Source organism: Puma concolor, chromosome B3, assembly GCF_028749965.1.
Source record: "Puma concolor isolate L17-30 chromosome B3, mPumCon1.1.hap2, whole genome shotgun sequence".
Classification (NCBI taxonomy): Eukaryota; Metazoa; Chordata; class Mammalia; order Carnivora; family Felidae; genus Puma; species Puma concolor.
The window spans coordinates 56,079,377-56,102,386 of NC_141672.1; the positions used below are offsets into that span (position 1 = coordinate 56,079,377).

General features: G+C 35.0%; 1 non-coding gene across 1 annotated transcript; it reads left to right on the forward strand.

The window, feature by feature from the left end:
• Positions 1-8,598: 8,598 nt before the first annotated feature.
• Positions 8,599-8,705, forward strand: LOC112856557 (U6 spliceosomal RNA). The gene has a single exon (XR_003223129.1). It is a non-coding gene; the product is annotated as a U6 spliceosomal RNA (small nuclear RNA).
• Positions 8,706-23,010: the final 14,305 nt, after the last annotated feature.

Consider the following 23,010-nt stretch of genomic DNA (forward strand, 5'->3'; position numbering starts at 1 on the left):
ATAACCATAACCTTTGGACATTATCCTTGATGCTGAACAGAAAGGTGCAAATTAACATGTAAATTCACAGAACCTATGCCTTTGCTTTATAGAAAAGAACAAAGAGAAACATGAGTGTATTTCCCTTGATCGAAGGCCAACAAATTATGCCTGCTGCCCAATTTCTTGTTTTCATAAAGTTTTAATGGAACACAGCCACATCAATTAATTGATTCCCTGTTTGTGGCTGAGTTGAGCAGTTGTGATATAGACTGTATGGTCTGCAAAACCTAAAATACTCTAAGAAAAAGTTAGCTTATCCTTGCCTTAGATGTTTGAATAACTTTTATTAACAGTACTATCATTTTGGTAAGACATTTCTAAGCAGTCTTGATGACAAAAAGGTTGTTCTTTTTTTGTGTATTTATGCTTATTAGCACAGATTTACCAAGAGTTGCTAATTGACTATATAAGCCTCTTTAACTATATAGTGTCAAAGTAACTATGGAAGCCAGATAATTAAGTTCTTTCAGGAAATTTCATTTAGAAATCACTTAAAAGCCTCTACAATTTATTCTGTCCCGAGGCTTGAAAATCCAAGTGAAAGAAATTCTCTTCACCAGATTTCTCCAGCAATATCTGGAGAGCCCCAGATTTTTTATAGTTCCTAGCAAGGGAGTCACCTTGTTTACCACCTGAGAAGCTGGGGCCCTGGAAACTCAATGACAATCCTGTTTTCTTGAAGAGATTTTGAGGTGTTGGTTCCATGTGTAAAGTACAGTCCCTTTCAATTAATGGTAGACTTGTTATTAGCTTGTTACAAAACATGACACTCCAGGTGTGCTCTTGATTATTATAAAATCAATTTGATCAATTATATCTTAGTATAAGGAGGCTTAAGTTTTATTGTACTTATGTGAATAACAATATTATGAAAAGTAAGGAGACAGAATGAAAGTAATTTTTATCAAAGCCGCTTTTCATTAGAACAAAACTACTCTTTTTCCTTGAAAAACAAAAAGATACCCCATTACTTTGTGTACACAGTTGTGTTTCTTTGCCATTATTTCCAGTATATATTCAATCACCCATGTTAACTATCACTGAACCTAATTAGCTACTATTTCATAGAGAACATTGGGAGTTGAAACATCGAACAGTGTATTTGAAAATTCTCTGTTATGCAACAAGCATTTTAGCAAAGTAGTAAAGCTTATGTTCCTACCTAATGATCACCTTTATCTACCCACATCACATTTCGACCAGGTATAAGCATTAATGAACATATAAAACTAAGAAACACCCCTTTGTATTTTCTAAAACTGTGTTTCAGTAGTCTATCTTAGGCAATATTAGATATGCAAAGATTACTTACTAATGAACTCAGTATTATGCAAGGCTTTAAAATTAAGGACATTGAATTCTGAAGTTAACATACTGCTAAGCATAATTATTACAAGTATTTTCAGAAATCTGGTTTCATGCATTTTTTTCAATCTTTGACATGGTGTAAGAATTAAATTACCTCATTTGATCGTAACCAGTGTAAGAAGTTTAGAAATTTTGAAATAGCTATTTCTCCTATTAAAAAACAAACAAACAAAAACCATTGAATACTTGTATTATATTTCAAACTGATAAAATCAGAGAAAAACCTATTAAGTTGGCTTGTTTCCAAATCAAAATTTCAAACCATCTGGTTGGCCTAAGGATTCATCTTGATTGAATGGATTTGCCTTTTTATATAAAAATGTTGCTAGAGTAGCAGTTTCTGTTAGAATGATTTTTAAAAGGCTAGCATATTTACATTATTAGAAGTTAAATTAAAAATTTATTCTTGACAATTGGGATGGATATTATACTTATTTTGAATTTATAAACATGTGCTAATCTTTCCAAACCAATCAAAATAGACCTGTTTAAGAGGTTTTATAATCTTATTTGTTTCTATCCTTCGAAGATAGAAAAATATTTCACACTCAAACGGTAAATGCTTTTCTTTTAATATTTAATTATTTTTGAGAGACAGAAAGCATGAGTTGGGGAGGGGCAGAGAGAGGGGGACAGAGGACCTGACACGGGCTGTGTGCCGACAGCAGAGAGCTGATGTGGGGCTCGAACTCACAAACTGTGAGATCATGACCTGAGCCAAAGTCAGATGCTTAAGCGACTGAGCCACCCAGATGCCCCAGTAAATGATTTTCTAATTCTTAAATCTCAACAGTGGGTCAAGACAAAAGAAGCAGGAAAAACTCATAATTTAGGCTTCAAAGGGCTATTTTTCTGAGTCCAGAAATATTTTCTTTAATGAGGTCATATAGAAAATAAGCCAGCGGAACCTGGGTGGCTCAGTCCATTGAACATCCCACTTCAGCTCAGGTCATGATCTCGGAGTTTGTGGGTTCGAGCCCCATGTCAGGCTCTGTGCTGACAGCTTAGAGCCTGGAGCCTGCTTCAGATTCTGTGTCCCCCTCTCTCTCTGCTCCTTCTCGTTCACTCTCTCTCTCTCTTACAAATAAATAAACATTAAAAATTTTTAAAAAATAAAACAAGCTAAAAACACAAAAAAGAAAACAAATCTAGCAAACATTTGTTTTATTATTGTTTTTTGACTGACAGAAAATAGGTTTGTATAAGTCATACAATGATCATTAAATAAAACATAATTCACAATCACTGCTGCCACCAATGGGGAATAACTTATTTATCATACATAATTCTAAACCAGTACCAAATTTAGCTAAGAACCAGAAGCAACAGAGAGAGAAAGATTGACAAGAGAGGAAGGAATCAGTGAAGATCAAGTTCTATTGTTTCTGTTGCCTTCAGGGACCAAAAAAAAAAAAAAAAAAAAACCCAAAAAACAAAACAACAAAAAAGCACTTGCGGGCTTAAATAGTCTGTAAAATGCACTTTTCAGGCAACACAGTTTATTGGCCCCTACAATCAAATTCCCTAAGGCATTCTAAAGGAACTACCATAGATTTCAAAATATAATTTTCAAAGAATTGGAAAAGGACTCTGATGTACTTATCAAGTTAGCATATGCTGAAGCTGTATTTATTTTATAAATGAGAAAATAGTGAATTGGTAAATCTGGTTCAAAGAAAAATGTGAAAAAGTGAGTAATAATAGACATTAAAATATTGAGGTAAGATTGATAAATATAGATCTGGTTAATGATTACAAATCAATCATACTACAAACCTTGGCCTTATCATTCTTCTCTGACAAAAATAGAAGTTCACGTGTAATTTCACAGGTTCTGGGCTCCAATTATACAACAAATAGCTAAGCCAAGCACAAGGTGAATTGTCTCCTAGGATTGAATAATTCTCAGTTCAGCTTGTTAAACATTGTCCTATCACGACTCTGAGAGTCATACCTTCCTCCTACCTTATTTCCAAATTTTGGTTAATTTTCTCAATATCTAATAGATACATAAAGTTAATACAATTTAGTCGTATGGCAAAGCTGCCATGTAAACTAAGGTAACCAAGCTTTATTTAAAAATATTTTTTATGAAGAAAGGAAATCACTCAATTATAGGAATTGAGCTAATTGACAAACTGTGGAAGAGTGAAAATACAAAATAGGAAGGAGACATTAGTAGAAACTATATCCTACTGGAAACATTAGAAGGAATTGTAAATAAACAGAAAGACAAGACATAGCAGAGGTATAATAGTTATCATTGGAAGAAGCTACTGCTATGTAGGAGTAGAATTAGATTGATTTTTGTTTAGCTTCAAAGTGTGAAATTAAGCCTGGTGAGTGAAGGTTATAGGTAAGCTAATTGTAAGAATGAGTTCCATTAAAAAAATAAAAAATTCTATCTCGTGTTGTAGCAAGTTCCAAGTTACTCATTACCAGAAGTTTTCCAATTGAAGTTGAACAATAGTGTTTCTTTTCTTGGGGAGAAATTTAAGGATAATGCCTATTTCTGAATTGGTCAGGCCTTTATTTAGGTTTCTAAATTGCTTTAATTTAATTTCTTTGTTTTCTATTTCTGAACCTGTTGTCCCTCTCTCCCCAACTTCTCCTTGTATCCTCCTCCCTCTGCCTGTCACTTGTTAACAAACTGCTGTGTGGTGCTGCTAGCAATGCAGCATTGGGCATGTTTTCTTCAATCTAGAAAGTAAAGAACAATTGCATTCCTCCAATAGTTATCTAATATTAGAATAATAAAGGATATTAAAGTTCATTTTTTTTTTTAATTTTTTTTTTTCAACGTTTATTTATTTTGGGGACAGAGAGAGACAGAGCATGAACGGGTGAGGAGCAGAGAGAGAGGGAGACACAGAATCGGAAACAGGCTCCAGGCTCTGAGCCATCAGCCCAGAGCCTGACACGGGGCTCGAACTCACGGACCGCGAGATCGTGACCTGGCTGAAGTTGGACGCTTAACCGACTGCGCCACCCAGGCGCCCCAAAGTTCATTTTTAATAGATTATTTTTTAGAACAGATTTAGGTTCGAAGCAAAAGTGAGTGGAAGTTACAGAGATTTCTCATAAGCCCCCTGCCTCCCACTCATGCATAGTCTCCCCTCATTATCAACATTCCCCATCTGAGTGATACATTTGTTATAACTGATGGATTTACACATCATTATTACGGTCTATAATTCATATTAGGGGTTTCTCTTGGTGTTGTTATATTTGTCCAAACCCATGAAATGTACAAGTATACACCATTATAGTATCATACAGAGTATTTTCATTGCTTTAAAAATCTTCTGCTCGACTAATTGATCCTTCCTCCATCTTAATCTCTGGCAATTACTGATCTTTTTTACTGTCTACATATTTTTTGCCTTTTCTGGAATGTCATATAGTTGGAATCATACAGTAGGTAGCATTTTCTGGTTGACTTCTTTTGATGAATAATAGGTGTTTAAGCTTTCTCCATGTCTTTCAATGGATTGATAGCTCAGTTTTTAGGGTTGAATGATATTCCATTGTCCAGATTACCACCGTTTATTTATTTATTGATACAACTACTTTAGGGCATTTTGGTTGGTTCCACACTTTGGCATTTATGAATAAGACTGCTGTAAACATCCATGTGAAGTTTTTTGTGGGGACATAAGTTGCCAACCCTTTTGGTAAATACCAAGAAACACAACCTTTGGATTCTAGGATAAGGGTAAGTTTACAAGAAACAGCCAAATTGTCTTCCAAAGTGTTTTTACTATTTTTTCATTCCCAATGGCAATGTGAGAGAATTCCTTTTGCTCCACATACTCACCAGCATTTGGTGTTGGTGTTCTGGATTTTTGTCATTAATAGGTATGTGGTGGTATCTTTGTTTTAATTTGCATTATCCAGATGACATGACATAGAGCATCTTTTTATGCACTTATTTGATGTCTATGTCTTCTTTGATGAGGTGTCTACAAAGGTTTTAAGCTAATGTTTTAATTGTGTAATTGTCCTTTTTTAAAAAAAAACTAAGATGTATAATATGTTTTGATATATACAGTGAAATGAGTAGTGTAGTCAAGCTAATTAACATATCCATGTTATTGTGAATTGCAAGATCATTTTCATTTATTATAAGTTTATTTATTTTGAGAGAGTGTTTGTGTGTGCATGGACGAGTTGGGAAGGGGCAGAAAGAGAAGGGGAGAGAGAATCCCAAGCAGGTTCCGTGATGTCAGCACAGAGCCCAATGTGCGGCTCAAACTTCTCAACCATGAGATCATGACCTGAGCAAAAATCATGAGTTGGGCGCTTAACCAACTGAGCCACCCAGACGCCTGATCATTTTCATTTTTAAGGCTAAATAATGTCTCAGTGCATGTATATGTGTGTGTATAATTATGATTTCTTTATCCATTCATCCAGAAGCATGCACTTAGATTGTTTATATCTTGGCTATTGTGAATAATGATGTGGTGAACATGATTGGGTTGTTTATTTTCTCATGGATGAGTTTTAATAGTTCATTGTATATTTTGGCTAGCAGTGCTTTATCAGACGTCTTTTTTAAATGTTTTATTCTAATCTGTGACTTTTCATTTTCTATTGTCTTTTACAGAAGAGTCTTTAATTTTAATTAAGTTCAGTGTATCAATTATGTCTTTTCTTTGTTGGTGTATATAAAAAAGAATACAATACCTAAAGTCATCTAGTTTTTCTCCTATGTTATCTTCCAACAGTTTTATAGTTTCACATGTACAGATCACATTTAGGTATGTGATCTATTTTGAGTTTTTATGAAGAGTGTCAGATCTATGTCTAGTTTCATTTAAATCCCATTTGGTGATGGTGTATAATTCTATATACATGTTGGATTACATTTGCTAATATTTTGTTGAGAAATGTGTATGTATGTTCATGAGAGCTACTAGTCTGTAGTTTTCTTATAATACCTTTGTCTGGTTTTGTTGTTACGGTAATTCTGGCCTCATAAAATGAGTTAGGAAATAATCCTTTACTTTTATGTTCTGGAATAAATTGTACAGAATTGATATAATTTCTTCCTTTAACGTTTGGTAGAATTCACCAGTAAACTCATCTGGGCCTGCTACTGTTTATTCAATTTGTTTAATAGATTAGAAAGAACTTGTAAAAGATTTGTTCAGGCCTATTCAAATTGTCTGTTTCTTCTTTTGTGGGCTTTGGCTAATTGTGTTTTTCAGGAATTGGTCCATTCCATCTAAGTTATTAAATTATGGGTATTAGAGTCTTTCACAGTATTTCTTTATTATCCTCTTAATGGCTATGAGATCTGTAGTAATGTCTCTACTTTCATTACTGGTATTATTAATTTGTGCCTGTTTTTTTTTGTTGTTGTTGTTGTTGTTGTCGTTGTTTGTTTTCCCTAAGTTACCCTGATTAGAGGCTTATAGATTTTACTGATCTTTTCTGAGAACACTCTTTTGGTTTTGTTGTTTGTCTATTGATTTCCTGTGTTCAATTTCATTGATTTCTGCTCCAAGTTCACCTAATGTTTATTCTTTCAGAAAACATTTACTGAGTTTTGGCATATGTTTGATACTCTCTCAGGCTCCTGGAAATGAATAGTGAAACAACAGACAAAATCCCACACCAAAATGGCATGTGTGATGATACTGTGACAAACACAAGCATGATGTAGAATGTAGATCTTATAGTAGATGTAAAGAATAGTAGTTTTTGGTCTAAAAATGTTGACTTTTTAAATAGTTTTTCATTATTGATAGTGATGAAGAGGAAAAAGTAGATTTGTGGGAGTCATTTATTAAGTCATTCAGTGGTCCAGATGAAACTTGACTTAGGTCACTTGAATTAGATTTGTGGTGGTAGAATTGGAGAAGTGAACTGACTTAGGAGCGGGATTAACTGGTACAGTTAAGAGGTTTGGATTGAGTTACATGGACATGGAAAACAAGTGTGTTGTGCCAGGTATGATACTGAGTTATTTTCTAGCTTGTGGAACCACATATATAGTATTTAGAAACAAGAATTGTTTACTCATACTTAATAGTATTCAAAATAGGACAAATGCTCCAAATAGTACAAGTAAACCTTCTTTTTTAGTGTCAGCTTCCCTCAACCCCTATACTTTTTTTTTTTTAAACCAAACATACCTGTCATTTGCCAGCTCAAAAATGAGTTGGAAGTCTAATTTTAGGAATTATTCAAGATTCCTGCAAAGTAATGCCTTGGTATCTCTGTATCCATTAGGAAATATTTATAGAGCAAAATACATCAAATATATATTTTATTTATTAGGACATTGAAGCATTAGTTTTATATTCTTCTAAAAATTTAGCACCGTTATCAATTTGAATAATAACTCTTTTAATTCCTTACCTTTTGCTTACCTTGGGAAACATCTTAATTTCAAGGTGCTTAATAGTGATACATTTAGCAATATAACTTGAATATTTTTATATTTGCTCCGTTAAGTAGATGTCCTGTACAATATATACATATTTTTGAAAACCAAAAAACTATTCTTCTTAACCTACTCATAAAGTAGCTTGAGTTATCTGCTCAAATTATCTAATAACTAATATGTATATTAGTTATTACTTAATTATATTAATCTATTTTTGCCAGCATACTTTAGCTTACTGTATATCAAATGTATATGTCCTATACTTCTATATAGCAGTCTTTGGTTTTTAAAAAATATATCAAACTGGGGCACCTGGTGGCTCAGTTGGTTAAACATCTGACTCCTGATTTTGGCTCAGGTCATCATCTCATGGTACATGAGTTCAATCCCTGCATTGGTTTCTGTGCTGACAGGGTGGAGCCTGCTTGAGATTCTCTCTCCATCCCCCCACCCCCCCTTCCCTCTCTCTCTTCCTTTTTGTCTGCTCCTTCTCTGCTCATGCTGTCTCTCTCTCTCTCTCAAAATAAATAAGCTTAAAAAAAGATGAAAGAAATTAAAAAAAACTATCAAACCAAGTTACCATAAAGACTTTACTTTGAGAATCAATTTCTAGTCTGATATGTAAAGGTCAAGTCATTTGGTGGTCAACTTTTTCTATCTGCTAACATGATCAAAATAAAAATTACTTAAGAACATTAAAGTATACATCAAAATTTTCTACAAGCGTTTTTGGATACTTCCATAATGGTGTATATAGAAAAAGCAAGATGTATATTAAAAAGAGAAATAATGTGTTCTCTTTGGCAGCACGTACACAAAATTTAGAATGATACCAAGAGGATTAGCATGGCCCCTGTGCAAGGATGACATGTAAATTTGTAAAGTACTTCATATTTAAAAAATATTTTCTACATCTCTAAAGGTTTTGAAAACCATTATGCCATGAGAAAAATGCATTCAGATGGAAACTGATTTTATGATCAACTCCTAAGGGGTGTTTTTTTATTTAAGTGTATCCATTGAATAACAATAAAGAAAACTCTGTTTTGTTTTTGTTTTTGTTTTGCTTTCCAATGCTATTGATTTGGAATAGTGAATTAGGTTACATTTGAGGTCTGATACACTGGGCTGAGCTTTGTTGACAGCCTAGTTCGTGGCATGGATTCTTTAAGACGTGGATTTTGAGTGGTACATTTTGACTGCTAAGGAGTGCTTGAGCTATTTTTACTCACTTGGTCAGCCCTACTTGTGAGCAGTAGAATACTGTTTTTTAGGTGACTGGCAAGATTTAAGAGCACTGTTAGAAACATTTATTATAGACATTGGCCTAAAGGGTGGCCTCTCAGGCGTTTTTTTGACCTACTTTAAGCAAGAAATCACAGAAAAATCTGTTGATCATTGGGATAATGGAATTTAAAGTCTAGGGACACCTAATTATACCACAATGATAATTATGACTATTTGCTATCAAATACAGTACATGATCATTACTTCTTAGAATCAGAAGCATCAGAAAATACAAAATACTGTGTTTTAAAACTTTTCCAGTGACCATTTTCTACCCTTTGTCCTAAGGGTGTGAGGTACAGATTTGACTTACTCAATATGTTAATTCAGTATAAATTTCCTCTGTGGATTATATTATTTTCATGGTCAGAACAAAAGTATGCTTCTCAGACAATTGGATTTCTTTTTAATTCTTTCATTTCGCCTCATGTGTCAAAATTATAATGAAGATACGTGATATTGTATCTCCTGTGTCATCCCCAGGACATATCAGGTTATGATTATCTGATTAGGTTACTGATGTTGCTGGGCACATCCTGCTTGTTCTGCTAATTTCTTTAGACATACTTTCTCAAAGAGAAAGAACAGATAAGATCTTCAGCATCTTAAAATCTTTAAGGAATTTCTTTATATTTTCCCACAAAATTGTTTTGAAAGAAGATTTATGTTTCGTCCACTTCTGAATATTTGAAATATAAATGAACAATTATGAAAAGTTAGAGATAGTGCTTTTTGTTGATTATGAAATAGGAAACAGTAGTGTGTGTCATTATGTCACACAACAAAAATATGTTAAATAGGTAAAAAAAAATCATGTTATGAGCACCACCATGAATACACATAAAAGGAATATATACTGTCCAATGTTTCAAAGTAATAAATGCTGGGGCGCCAGGGTGGCTAAGTTGGTTAAGCGTCCAACTTCGGCTCAGGTCATGATCTCACAGTGCGTGGTTTCAAGCTCCACATGTGGCTCTGTGATGACAGCTCAGAGCCTGGAGCCTGCCTTGCATTCTGTGTCTCCCTCTCTCTCTGCCCCCTGCCCCACCAGCTCAATCGTGCTCTCTCTCTCTCTCTCTCAAAAATAAATAGACATTAAAAAATTCAAAGTAATAAGAAATGCGTATCTCAATCCAGGGAAATTTTCATATAAGATAGGTAATCATTAATTGAATCATAGGGCATATATTTGGAATTATTTACAGATTCCAACTCAATAACAATATAGATAGTATTTCCTATAGACTGGTCCTTGCAAAAATTGTAATAAACTGTCTTTAACCCAGTTCCCTAGGCATATACTGTGGAGATTTGCCTACAGAAAGTTTATTGGGAGATCCTCTCAGTATCAAAACCTGTACTATAGTACAGATTGAATGTTTACAACCGCCAAATTCATTTGTTGAAATCCTAAACTCAAAGGTGATGGTATTAGGAGATGGAAGTTATGGAGGTGATTATTTCATGAGGGTGTAGCCCTCTTGATTGGGATTGGCACCTTTACAAAAGAGGCCCATAGAGCTCCCTCACCCCTTCCTCCATGTGAAGTTACATAAGGAAGAGGACCCTCATCTGACACCAAATCTGCCGGTGTCTTGATCTTTAACTTCCCAGCCTTCAGAATTATGAGAACTAAACCTGTTGTTCATATAAGCCACTCAGTCTGTGGTATTTTGTTATAACAGCCCAAATGGAATAAAACAACCTGTGAGAGAGGGTTCAAAGTAAGCAGGATCTGGTACACATACTGCAATGCCATGAGGAGTGCTGTAGCTGGGTGGTCCTGGCAGTCGGGAATTGAAACAGGAGAGCAGGGGCTTTGTATCCATGCATAGATCAGGAAAGCTTTCAACGTAGGATGAAGCAGCTCCTTTGGGCTGCCGGCAATTCTAGGGGAGGGATTCAGCTATGAACTGGCAGCAGGTAAAATTTGTAGCAACTGAGGAAATAAGGGCTCTAACACACCCTAGAATTTACTACTGATCAATAAACTCACATTCTGATGATGTTCAGGATTTCTTTTTTTTTTTTAATGTTTATTCATTTTTGAGAGAGTGAGTGGTAGAGGGTCAGGGAGAGAGAGGGGTACAGAGGATTCAAAGCAGGCTCTAGCTGATAGCAGAGTCTGTGGTACTCAAACTCATGAATCATTAGATCATGACCTGAGCTGAAGATCATGACTGACTGAGACACCCAAGCTCCCCTAGTGATGTTCAGGACTTTAATACACTTTTGTAATTATCATGAAATGGTAATGACTTCTATATAGTCATATAAAACCAACTAATACTTAAAGGTAATGCTTATTTAATATTTTCAACAATATAACAACACAGTAAAATAAAACCATTTAAATGTCACAAAAGAAACACATATAGAAGAAAATTATACTTTAATAGAAGACTCAAGTTATAAATGCAGCAGGAATTTCTTTAAAAAAAATAAAATTAAAAAGAAATTATGCCGAAGTATTCACAGTGATAATTGTGTTAGGTGTTTTGGGGAGCAATTTTTCAATACTTTCATCTTTCAATTTTTTATCAATGAGTATGGATTTATCCAGTGTACTTCAGGACAAGCACACTGCATACTCTTCTTGATGATTTTGCAAACTTTGGATTTCTTGGCTTTGGTTTACTTTGTTCTGGGCATTCCATTGTTATTTTTAGCTATTTTTAGCATTGTTATTTGCCCTGTGGGCTGAATATTTCATATTCAGCATTATTTCTGCTGAATCAAGACCACACTATCCTGAAAAGCAGTATACTACTCTCTGTATAACTTTCGTTGACAACCATTATTTTTCAACTTTATGTTGTGTTTCACCACCCCCTTAAGCAGTTTATCCAGATCTCTTTGAGTGGTTTTGTTATTTTGATCTTCATATCATATGTCTTAAAATATTATGTAAGAGTCTATCCAACTCCTACTCTTGAGTTTTTCTTGCTTAAGTATGATAATCCCTAATAAATTCTAGAAAAAGTGAGGTGTACAAAGCCTTGGAATATGTGAGCCACTTTTTGAGGAAAGATGTTGGGGAGATAAAGAGAAAAAAAAAGAATATGAATTGAAAAAGGTAAAGTGAAGGAAACAAAATAGATATTGAATGAAAATATAAAAATTATATCCAGGTAGGTCTGTCTTCACTCCATTAGCTAGAGAAACAGCATGTAAAACACTTATAGCCTCTGCTGCGAGGCTAACTCTATGTCCAAGACATGTAGGTGAAGGCTGTGCTGCTTTAATTTTATTACAAGGACATCTGTGTTCTAAACCTATATATTAATAAGGTAAATGGTCTTTTTTTATATCATCTAAATACAGTACTTTTGTATTAGCTGATTTTCTGTGATAAATTCTCTAGGCTGCAACCCAAATAATATGGGGATGTGTGTATATGAAATCGTGGTTCCTATAATTTTTAAATTCCAGTATAAATAACAGACAGTGTTATATGCGTTTCTGTGTACAATATAGTGATTCAAGAATTCTCTACAGTATTCAGTGCTCATCATGATAAGTATGCTCTTAATCCCTGTCACCTATTTCACCCATTCTCCCATCTACCTCCTGTACTTTTGTATTACAGGGCATCTTGATCTGTGGGTATGTAGGATCATACCACGTAGGAAGAAGCTCTGTAATAGGATATGGTGGTGGCATCATGAGTCATTATTCAAAAAAGTGATATAGAAATATAGATAAAAAAATCAAATTTAGTATTTGTTTTATAGATGGATATAAGTAAAATAACACCCTGATCATCTTGGTCACTCTTGCCATGTCGGCTTCCAAGAACTTTGAGTGCATGGACTGGAACTTTCACTCCACGGTGAATAACTCAAATCCAATAAAAACATTAATCTGTGTAATTTGTGCGGTATGTTCAGTAAGGGAAGTGTCCATTTGGCAGGTTTTTTTTTTTAATATGAAATGTATTGTCAGATTGGTTTCCATACAACACCCAGTGCTCATCCCAACAGGTGCCCTCCTCAATACCAATCACCCACCCACCACTCCCTCCCACACCTCATAAACCCTAAGTTTGTTCTCAGTTTTTAGAAGTCGCCTATGTTTTGGCTCCTTCTGTCTCTCATCATTTTTTTTCCTTCCTCTCCCCCATGGTCTTCTGTTAAATTTCTCAGGATCCACATACGAGTGAAAAAATATGGAATCTGTCCTTCTCTGTATGACTTATTTCACTTAGGATAACACTCTCCAGTTCCATCCACGTTGCTACAAAAGGACGTATTTCATTCTTTCTCATTGCCATGTAGTATTCCATTGTGTATATAAACCACAATTTCTTTATCCATTCGTCAGTTGATGGACATTTAGGCTCTTTCCATAATTTAGCTATTGTTGAGAGTACTGATGTAAACATTGGGGTACAAGTGCCCCTATGCATCAGTACTCTTGTATCCCTTGGGCAAATTCCTAGTGGTGCTACTGCTGGGTCATAGGGTAGGTCTATTTTTAATTTTTTGAGGAACCTCCACACTGTTTTCCAGAGCGGCTGCACCAGTTTGCATTCCCACCAACAGTGCAAGAGGGTTCCTATTTCTCCACATCCTCTCCACCATCTATAGTCTCCTGATTGGTTCATTTTAGCCACTGACTGGCGTGAGGTGATATCTGAGTGTGGTTTTGATTTGTATTTCCCTGATAAGGAGCGACGTTGAGCATGTTTTCATGTGCCTGTTGGCCATCCGGATGTCTTCTTTAGAGAAGTGTCTATTTATGTTTTCTGCCCATTTCTTCACTGGGTTATTTGTTTTTCGGATGTGGAGTTTGGTGAGCTCTTTATAGATTTTGGATACTAGCCCTTTGTCTGATATGTCATTTGTAAATAACTTTTCCCATTCCATTGGTTGCCTTTTAGTTTCGTTGGTTGTTTCCTTTGCTGTGCAGAAGTTTTTTATCTTCATAAGGTCCCAGTAGTTCATTTTTGCTTTTAATTCCCTTGCCTTTGGGGATGTGTCAAGTAAGAAATTGCTGCGGCTGAGGTCAGAGAGATTTTTCCCTGCTTTCTCCTCTAGGGTTTTGATGGTTTCCTGTCTCACATTCAGGTCCTTTATCCATTTTGAGTTTGTTTTTGTGAATGGTGTAAGAAAGTGGTCTAGTTTCAATCTTCTGCATGTTGCTGTCCAGTTCTCCCAGCACCGTTTGTTAAAGAGACTGTCTTTTTTCCATTGGATACTCTTTCCTGCTTTGTCAAAGATGAGTTGGCCATACGTTTGTGGGTCTAGTTCTGGGGTTTCTATTCTATTCCATTGGTCTATATGTCTGTTTTTGCGCCAATACCATGCTGTCTTGATGATTACAGCTTTGTAGTAGAGGCTAAAGTCTAGGATTGTGATACCTCCTGCTTTGGTTTTCTTTCTTCCAAATTATTTTGGCTATTCGGGGCCTTTTGTGGTTCCATACAATTTTAGGATTGCTTGTTCTAGCTTCGAGAAGAATGCTGGTGCAATTTTGGTTGGGATTGCACTGAATGTGTAGATAGCTTTGGGTAGTATTGACATTTTGACAATATTTATTCTTCCAATCCATGAGCACGGAATGTTTTTCCATTTCTTTATATCTTCTTCGATTTCCTTCATAAGCTTTGTATAGTTTTCAGCATACAGATCTTTTACATCTTTGGGTAGGTTTATTCCTAGGTATTTTATGCTTCTTGGTGCAATTGTGAATGGGGTCAGTTTATATGTCTTTCTGTTGATTCATTATTAGTGTATAAGTATGCAACTGATTTCTGTACATTGATTTTGTATCGTGCGACTTTGCTGAATTCATGTATCAGTTCTAGCAGACTTTTGGTGGAGTCTATTGGGTTTTCCATGTATAATATCATGTCATCTGCAAAAAGTGAAACCTTGACTTCATCTTTGCCAATTTTGATGCCTTTGATTTCCTTTTGTTGTCTGATTGCTGATGCTAGAACTTTCAACACTACGTTAAATAACAGTGGTGAGAGTGGACATCGCTGTCGTGTTCCTGATCTCAGGGGGAAAGTTCTCAGTTTTTCCCCATTGAGGATGATGTTAGCTGTGGGCTTTTCATAAATGCTTTTATGATGTTTAAGTGTGTTCCTTCTATCCCGACTTTCTTGAGAGTTTTTATTAAGAAAGGATGCTGAATTTTGTCAAATGCTTTTTCTGCATCGATTGACAGGATCATATGGTTCTTATCTTTTCTTTTATTAATGTGATGTATCACATTGATTGATTTGCAAATGTTGAACCAGCCCTGCATCCCAGGAATGAATCCCACTTGATCATGGTGAATAATTCTTTTTATATGCTGTTGAATTCGATTTGCTAGTATCTTATTGAGAATTTTTGCATCCGTATTCATCAGAGATATTGGCCTGTAGTTCTCTTTTTTTCCTGGGTCTCTGTCTGGTTTAGAAATCAAAGTAATGTTGGCTTGATAGAATGAGTCTGGAAGTTTTCCTTCCCTTTCTAATTTTTGGAACAGCTTGAAAAGGATAGGTATTATCTCTGCTTTAAATGTCTGGTAGAATTCCCCAGGGAAGCTCCTGGACTCCTAATTGTTGGGGGATTTTTGATAACTGATTCAATTTCTTTGCTGGTTATGGGTCTGTTCAAGCTTTCTCTTTCTTCCTGTTTGAGTTTTGGAAGTGTGTGGGTGTTTAGGAATTTGTCCATTTCTTCCAGGTTGTCCAGTTTGTTGCATATAATTTTTCAAAGTATTCCCTGATAATTGCTTGTATTTCTGAGGGATTAGTTGTAATAATTCCATTTTCATTCCTGATTTTATCTATTTGGGTCATCTCCCTTTTCCTTTTGAGAACCCTGGCTAGAGGTTCATCAATTTTGTTTATTTTTTCAAAACACCAACTCTTGGTTTCATTGATCAGCTCTAGTGTTTTGCTTTTTTGTTTTTGTTTTGTTTTGTTTTGTTTTTAGATTCTATATTGTTTATTTCTGCTCTGATCTTTATTATTTCTCTTCTTCTGCTGGGTTTAGGCTGCCTTTGCTGTTGTGCTTCTAGTTCCTTTAGGTGCGCTATTAGATTTTGTATTTGGGATTTTTCTTGTTTCTTGAGATAGGCCTGGATTGCAATGTATTTTCCTCTCAGGACTGCCTTCACTACATCCCAGAGCATTTGGAATGTTGTATTTTCATTTTCATTTGTTCTCATATATTTCTTAATTTCTTCTCTAATTGCCTGGTTGACCCATTCATTCTTTAGTAGGATGTTCTTTAACCTCCATGCGTTTGAGGTTTTCCAGACTTTTTCTTGTGGTTGATTTCAAGCTTCATCACATTGTGGTCTGAAAGTATGCATGGAATGATCTCAATTCTTGTATACTTATGAAGGGCTGTTTTGTGACCCAGTATGTGGTCTATCTTGGAGAAGGTTCCATGTGCACTCGAGAAGAAAGTATATTCTGTTGCTTTGGGATGCAGAGTTCTAAATATATCTGTCAAGTCCATCTGATCCAATGAATCATTCAGGGCCCTTGTTTCTTTATTGATCCTGTGTCTAGATGATCTATCCAATGTTGTAAGTGGGGTATTAAAGTCCCTGCAATTACCACTTTGTTATCAATAAGGTTGCTTATGTTTGTGAGTAATTGTTTTATATATTTGGGGGCTCCCCTATTTGGCGCATAGACATTTATAATTGTTAGCTCTTCCTGATGGATAGACCCTGTGATTATTATATAATGCCTTTCTCCATCTCTTGTTACAGCCTTTATTTAAAGTCTGGTTTGTCTGATACGAGTATGGCTAGTCCAGCTTTCTTTTGACTTCCAGTGGCATGATAAATAGTTCTCTATCCCCTCACTTTCAATCTGAAGGTGTCCTCAGGTCTAAAATGAGTCTCTTGTAGACAGCAAATAGATGGGTCTTGTTTTTTTACCCATTCTGATACCCTCTGTCTTTTGGTTGGAACATTTAGTCCATTTACATTCAGTGTTATTATGGAAAGATAGGGGTTTAGAGTCATTGTGATGTCTGTAGGTTTCATACTTGTAGTGATGTCTCTGGTACTTTGTCTCACAGGATCCCCCTTAGGATCTCTTGTAGGACTGGTTTATTGGTGATGAATTCCTTCAGTTTTTGTTTGTTTGGGAAGACCTTTATCTCTCCTTCTATCCTAATGACAGACTTGGCTGGATAAAGGATTCTCGGCTGCATTTTTTTTTTTTTTCTGTTCATCACATTGAACATTTCCTTCCATTCCTTTCTGGCCTGTGTTTGACAGCTTTTTAAATTCAAGTTCAATTTAGTTGTTTCTGTCCCTTCTTTTCTGTCTCTTACACTTTATTCTTCTAAACTAAGAGCTCCTCATCTAAGACAGAGTTGAAAATGGATATTGTAAGAACAGTGTTGAAAAAAAATTCAAATGTATATTCTGAAGACATAAAAATGTATAGGTTATTCCATAAAATAGTATGGAATGGCCAAGGGAAATTTTACTAAGCAATAAATGGAGGTTTATCAGTGTGAATTGGCCAAAGAATAAGGGAAAAGTTTCACTGCCAAAAAAGACCAAATATGAGCATATGATCAAAATTTTAAAATGACAACAACCAACTATCATCACATTTCTTAAAGATGTTAAGGCAGGGGTTTTAAGATCCTTAAATAACTTAAGTAAATGCTCATTAAAAACAAGCTGCTACTATTATCTGCCATATAACTTTCTTGATACAAATCAAGCAGAAGTTTTCAGTGATCTTAGTTTTTATATAGCTTGGCATGCCCGTGTAAGAACGTTTTTCCTCAGACTCTTAAATAATGTTGATGAATCACCTCATTTTTTTCATTCTAATGTCAAAAACTGAATTTAACATACCCTAAAAGAACATTTTATATGAGTCTCGTCTCATCTTTAATGTAGGGACTTTATCACAAATTGACAGATTTCTTCCTTTTAATAGTCTTAGATAATAAACGTAATATATGTATTTTAAAAATAAACATTAAATAGCACCTCTTGTGATGTTTTTCAAATGAGAAAATAAAACAAACAAAATCACTTCTCTGGACTGCTGTAGAAAAATCCAAATAGAGTTACATCTATTAGAGAATTACTGCTAGAGAGTAATAGAGAATGTAAATATGTCAACATTTATATCTACAATTGGGAATGTAGGCTACTAAAGAGACAAAATGAAATTTAAGATCCACAGTAAAATGCTAGTAGATTTGGAAATATTTTGTGATTTTTTTTTAATATTTATTTTTGAGAGAGAGAGAGAGAAACAGAGAGAGAGAGAGAGAGTGAGCAAGTGCGGGAGGGGCAGAGAGAGAGGGAGACAGAGGATCCAAAGCAGGGTCTGCATTGACAGAGCCCGATGAAGGGCCTGAATCCACAAACCATGAGATCTTGACCCGAGCCTAGGTCAGATGCTTAACCCACTGAGGCACCCAGGTGCACAAATATTTTATGGCTTTTAAAATGAAAACTTGAGATACATATTCATAGTTATATCTTATTCTTCCTTTTATTAAATTTTGTGTTAATTAAAACATTTTAGGGGCGCCTGGGTGGCGCAGTCGGTTAAGCGTCCGACTTCAGCCAGGTCACGATCTCGTGGTCTGTGAGTTCGAGCCCCGCGTGGGGCTCTGGGCTGATGGCTCGGAGCCTGGAGCCTGTTTCCGATTCTGTGTCTCCCTCTCTCTCTGCCCCTCCCCCGTTCATGCTCTGTCTCTCTCTGTCCCAAAAATAAATAAACGTTGAAAAAAAAATGTTTAAAACATTTTAAAAATGATGTTTAAAATCTAGTTAACAGTGACATACTGCCAAATCTGGATAATGGGGGCTTTGTTTTCCTCATAGAAAATGGTCTTGCTCTATCTTCTGTGTATGAAGGTGAGGGACAAGGAAACCAAAACAAATTCTTTCATTAGGTCTGACCAAATACAATTTTTGATAGGCTTCCTTCTGCCCCAAACCCTTGCTTCCCAGTCTACCCCCTTTTTTTCCCTTCCTAACTTCATCAAATATTTACTGTGGTACTATGCTACCCCCATAGTCATTTTTCTTGAATTTGATTTTTTCTTCCTCTTCTGATAGGAGAAACTCTGCTGTATGATCTAAGAGAGTGTTCATGACTAACCACAAAATCCTTCATCTCCAAAACGCATTTTGAACAAATTCTTTGTTGGGTGTATCTGTTATCTACAAACATCATCAGTGCCACGTTTTTATTTATCTGGGTAGTTAGCTTTATTATTTTTTTTCTGAATAAATTATGCTCACGGATTCATCCTTTCTTCAGCAAAATTTCAACAAAATATCCTAAAATTAATGAAAACAAGAATACTCTTCACCTATGTCCCTAATTTCAATCTTATCCTAAAATATCAGTAGGAAAATTGGTTTCTCTTTTGAAAATTTTTTATTTTTTTTTATTTTTTACGTTTATTTATTTTTGAGACAGAGAGAGACAGAGCATAAATGGGGGAGGGTCAGAGAGAGGGAGACACAGAATCTGAAACAGGCTCCAGGCTCTAAGCTGTCAGCACAGAGCCTGATGCAGGGCTGGAACTCACGGACCGTGAGATCATGACCTGAGCCCAAGTCGGCCGCTTAACCAACTGAGCCTCCCAGGCGCCCCTCTTTTGAAAATTTTTAATTTAATTTAAAATAAGTGCTTGCCTAATTCCATTATAAAATATATAGCAAGCATTTGTTATTTGTTGAGTGTTAACTAGCACTTGTGACTCTGTAGGTGTTGTCGTGACTTTCAAATGGATATCCCAATCCTCCAGAAACTCACAGTCTGTAGGAGGCAGACATGTGCAGAAATAATCTTTATGGGAAATGCTATGACAGCTATTCAGCAAAGAAGAAAAGCAGATGATTTGCAGAAAGATGGATCATACAATTATTGAACCCTGCCATGTTTGAAATTTAGTTAGTGAAATAAGAAATATAAGAAAGTTAAAAAGCCATACAAAGTCCCAGATAGTAAGTGGAAGCTTAGTATCATGTTCAATAGATTGTACAGACATTTAGATGGAGCAGTCTTTTCCATTTATGAAAGTTGATGATAGGCCTTATAAGAAGAAAATGGAAGTTGATAAGGTAATTGAAGATAGCAGGCTCTGTCTCTAAAGCAAGGTGAATTGAAAACTCATCACTTTGATCCTCCAATGAAGATCTTGTTCTGCTACAGTAAATGTTTGTGGCAAGGTTTTTTTCTTTTTTTTCAAGTTTTTATTTAAATTCTATTTAGCTACCATACAGTGTAATATTAGTTTCAAGTGTAGAATTTAGGGAGTCATCACTTACATACAACACCCAGTGCTCATCACAAAAAATGCCGTCCCTAATACCCATCACCCATTTAACCCATCCCTCTACCCACCTACCCTCCATCAACCCTCAGCTTGTTCTCTAAGGTTGAGAGTCTGTTTTCTGGTTTGCCGCTCATTTTTCACCCCCTATGTTCATCAGTTTTGTTTCTTAACTTCCACATATGAGTGAAATCATAGGGCATTTTCTTTCTCTACTGATTTATTTTGCCGAGTATAATATTCTCTGGCTCCATTCACATTGTTGCAAATGGCAAGATTTCATTCTTTTTTATGGCTGAGTGATATTACATTGTATATGTATACCATTCTTCTCTATCCATTCATCAGTTAGTGGGCATTTGGGCTCTTTCCATAATTTGGCTACTGTTGGTAATGCAGCTAAAAACATTAGAGTGCATGTATCGCTTTAAATCAGTATTTTTGTATCCTTTGAATAAGTACCTAGTAGTACAATTGCTAGATTGTGGATGTGGCGCAAGAGGAACCCTCTTTCACTGTTGGTGGGTATGTAAACTGGTGTAGCTACTCTGGAAAACAGTGTGAATATTCCTCAAAAAGTTAAAAATTGAACTACCCTGTGGCAGGGTTTTCATTGAAACTCTGTGCTAGTCATTGCTGAGAAGAACAATGAGGAATAAGTTGGGAGTCAGGAAATTTCCATTCTGGTTAACTTGTTGACATTATTGTGTATGTGACATTTGCACAAGAAATGAAATCTAGTTTCTTGATTTAGGAGATGAGGATAATAGTGAATATGCCTATGCTGCTTATAGGATGTTATAACCATGAAATTTGATAATAGGCTTGCAAAATTAATGTATAATGTCTTCTTTTGTAAAATAACTTTGGGCAATATAAGCATAAGAGAAATGTAAACTGGTTTATTACTCCTTTTCTCCACTAGACTCCACCTCTGTAGTCTCTTCCTCTCTTCACTAGAATTACTAAGACATATCATTGTAATACTGAAAAAAAAAGAGGTTTTATTGTGTATGTTGAATTTCCAAGATAAACAGTCCTTATGTTAATAGGTGTTGGGTACACACACTTTATTTCAAAAGTCATCTTTTTGGAAATTCTAAAATACCTTTTAAAATTCCTAAGGTAGGTATCATAATGCATTTAACTAATAAGGAATCAGAGTTAAGTTATATAACACAAGGCTAATTAATGGCAAAGTTAAAGCACAACCTGAATTCTGGGATCCTATTTCATTGTTTCTCCTGAGTGTATAGAGCAATATGTTTGTTTTAAGTTTTTATTATGTTTGAAAAAGAAAACTGCTGTCAGTGAGAACCACTTTTAATTGCTTATCACTTGCTGTTTACTTTAGCTAATCAGAAGCATTAGTTCCCCTGTAGGGAAAATTAACATTTATAAGATATATTAAAGATCTTGTCAGTTTATCATATCTTTGGAAAGTGTAAGCATACTTTCTGACTAGATTTATGCATAAATTAAGTAGTCAGAGTTGTAAGTGTATTTTCTAATAATTTGTATTATGTGTGTCTATATTTTGTTGTGTTACATACTTTTCTAAGTATTTGTCTGGTATAATTAAAAATAAACATCTAATTATTTCCCACTATAACCAGCCAACTCTTGAGATAGATTTTTCATGATCAAGTGTTTATGATTTAATTTTTAGTTAACTAGCAAAAAGGTTTAAAATATTAAACTGTATGGACTTGAAATTGATTACTTTAGACCTTATTTTCAGTGCTTTGTATAATACTAACCATGAACAAGGGGTTATTAAATATTCCTGATATTACTACATACAATACTGATAATTTTATCCAAAGTGGAAATTCAATACAAAACTTGGCATCTATGACAAAGTTAGTTGCAAAGAGGTTATCTACTTTGATGATTTCTAAGTGTTGCTAGGATTATTGATTTATAACTCTAAAAAGTCAGTTGACTCCATTTGTTACACTGTATACTGGAAATTATTAAAGTATTATATATATTTATATATGTATTTGGATGTTTGACTTTTAGGCTGACTTCCTAACCATACTCAACTAGACAGGCTTATTGGAAAAGAAATGTGATAAAATACATATGATTTAAACTGAGGCAATAGTTTGTTGCAAACAATATTTTTAAAAAAGTAGGTTTTTTTTTTTAAAATTAGTGCCATTTAACCTACAAAGAAAAAAAACACATTATTTACCTACCCTTTTGAACATGACCTAGAGACCTATTTTAAGGCATTTTAAAATGTGGTTAATAATCCATATGAATGGTGTTTGGAGTACATGACAAGGGAAAGTTGAGAGATAATCCATTAAAATAAGGTCTAAAGAAAATCCTCTATAGGGCCCTAAGATTTAAACTGGCTATAGTGATGTGGGAAGAACATTTTATTCTCTGGTATATATAAAATTTCTTGTTCTGGTTTGGTAGATGCAATTTATTTGCAAAATGGCAATTGCAGAGCTGGGTATAGTTTAATTATAATGGTCTATATAAGTGTGAGATGTAGTGGCATTCTTACATGACTGGTTTTATGGAGGAAAAAATCAAAGCTGCTTCAAGATTAATGGATAAAAATGACTGTCCTGTATTCAGGGAAAATCTAAAGTGCCTTATAAATGTATAACATTA